This window comes from Hipposideros armiger, unplaced genomic scaffold, assembly GCF_001890085.2.
Source record: "Hipposideros armiger isolate ML-2016 unplaced genomic scaffold, ASM189008v1 scaffold_204, whole genome shotgun sequence".
NCBI classification, from domain to species: Eukaryota; Metazoa; Chordata; class Mammalia; order Chiroptera; family Hipposideridae; genus Hipposideros; species Hipposideros armiger.
This window is the reverse complement of record NW_017731554.1, coordinates 858,087-860,509: the sequence shown is the minus strand read 5'-3', so window position 1 is coordinate 860,509 and position 2,423 is coordinate 858,087. Positions and strand designations below refer to the sequence as shown.

At 48.7% G+C, this 2,423-nt stretch overlaps 1 protein-coding gene across 1 annotated transcript in view; it reads right to left on the bottom strand.

The window, feature by feature from the left end:
* The window catches only part of ZC3H12C (zinc finger CCCH-type containing 12C), a 64,793-nt gene extending 64,544 nt beyond the window's left edge, over window positions 1-249 (bottom strand). The window contains exon 1 of the mRNA XM_019653662.1: window positions 228-249. The gene's annotated coding sequence lies outside the window, so the exon portion shown is untranslated. The remainder of the gene's footprint in view (window positions 1-227) is intronic.
* Window positions 250-2,423: the final 2,174 nt, after the last annotated feature.

The window sequence follows — 2,423 nt, the reverse complement described above, 5'->3', positions numbered from 1 at the left end:
CGCCCGCCCGGCCGGCCACACGCCGGGGCTCCGGCTCAGGCGCGCCGCCTGCGCCGCTGCTCCGCGGGCGAGAGCGAACCCGGTTGTCCCGCCTGCCTGCTCGCTCCTCGACCGCCCGCCCGCCCGCAGCCGCCGCCGCCGCCGCCGCTGCGCCGCTTCCTCCTCCCCTTCCCTCTTTCCCGTCTCCTCCTTCGCCTCCTCTGGAGCCGAGGTTAGCAAACCAGCACCTGCTGCTGGAGGTCCCGGAGAACTGAAACAGGAAACCCCGAGCCAAGGGGAAAACCCGGGAGGCGTGGAGAGGGGTGAGGGGAGCTGCTGGAACCTGTCGGTCTCGACCCAGCCGCTGGGGCTGCCGGGGGTTCCCGCGCCTCCTCCCTTTGCTTCCAATCCCCTTCCCCCGCCCAGCCCGGGGGTCCCGACCTCCCCGCGCCGCTCCCCCAGCCCTGCCCCGAAGGGCACCTCTCCACTCGGTGACACCCTTTCCACCCAGCAACAACACGGATCACTCCCTGGGCAGTCAAGGAAATCGAGAGGCCGCCTCCTCAGGGCAAGTTTCCCGTGGTTGTTTCCGTATTATCAATATGCCGTAATGAGGAAAAACCACAGCCGGCATTAGCAAAACCAATAAGGGAACTCAAACAAATGAAGCTGTTGGGATTTCACCCAGGGGATGGATTTCTTTCAGCAAGGAAACTGGCCTTGTTGGAAATGGCAGTAGGTCAAAATCGTGGTGAAACTCAGGATAAATCCAGATCTCTTTCGGGAGATTGGGAGGTGACAGTCCTCTACACTGAGGTGGGCTCCTGAGTTGCAAGTGTGAAAAGCACTGAGAGCAGAGACCCTACTTCTATGAATTGTACAACACCCAGCACCTAGGTCAACATTTCAGAAATGCTCAAATAATCTTATTTGACCCGCCTGTGAAATTGTCACCAGGTGTCTCACTCCTAGCCTTGGGCAGGATGCATCTGCTTTTGGAGTGAGAGGGAAAGGAAGTTGTGCTGCAGACTAGGTAGCCTGCTTTAAAAGCATTATCTCATTTAGGAGTCACTACAGCCCAGGTGAGCTAGGTGTTACAATCCCCTTTATCCGTCATAAAATTGAGGTTAGAAAAATTTCCCCAAATTACAGCTTGAATATGAAGGATCCAGATGTTTGCATTCAAAGCGCATATTTGTCTCACTGGACTGGGGTTCATGCCTTTGATTACACTTTTTCACTTTTAATAAAATTATTTCTTGCCTCTGAATTGTTTTCAGTAGGGCGTATATGGTTTAAGCGTGGATTTGTTGAATGTGCCTTGTCTACTTAATGGTAGTGATATCCATGATGCTTACTGCGGCTCATACTTTATATTTTCCAGTTTCATGTTCTCTTTGTAAAAAAAAAAAAGAAAAACAATCTGCCTTTATGGCTTAGTTGAGCAGCACAGCTGTCCCACCCCTTTGGCCCACATCTGTCTGTTGCTGTTTAGCTATTGATGGTGGGGTCCCAGCTGAGAGCATTCTACTGGCTGGTGCCTATTGGCATCCTAACACCGCCTGGGAGATGAAAGGGGAGCATCTTAGTGAGCCTGCTTTCCACTTTAGTAGGCCAGTCTTGGGGTATATTACATAAAATAGCTGGCTGATAGGCTTCTTTTTGGGCACATGAAAGCCGTCTGGTCCACATTTTCAGTACTACCTTCAAGACCCTTAGGAAGTCTGGCAACCTACTATCTGCAGCCAGGTCAGTTTTGATTGGCAGGAAGAGAAGCATGCCCTGGGAAAACATTCCCTGTTCACTGAGCCAAACCCTCAGAAGTCTATCGAGCAGTATTAGGGAGGGGACGATATAGAAACAGGCTGGCTGGCTGGCTGGCTGACAAGTTAAGTGACGGCATCTATGGCATAATTTTAGTGATTGCAGCAAGTTCCCCTACTCCACAATATACCACCCACACCATCTACCTTATTTCCCTCAATTGACTCAACTGAATTCCAGTCAATATTGATTAAGCATGATTATAGATTAAGACACTGTGTTAGGTTTTTTGGAGATAAGAGACATGAATAATTATTATAATTGCTAATATTTAGTGAATGCCTACCATGTTCCAGGCACTATTTTCAGCACTTTGCATGTGTTCTCTCATAGAACACCCACAAAAACTTCTGTTCAGGAGTAACTATCACTATTTCCATTTCACAGATGAGTGAACTGAGACCAGTCTTCTCAGTGCAAAGATTAAAATGCAAGCAGTCTGACTCTAGAATTAGGACCAATTATGTGAATAAGATACTGCCCTTAATTACCTTACTCTGTAGTTGAGATAAAAACATGAAAATTAAAAGAAAACTAAGAAGACAAGAGAATTTACAAGTGTTAAATGTATGTCATGGGTAATAAATGCAATGAAGGTTCACAGGACAGAGGAATCGTTT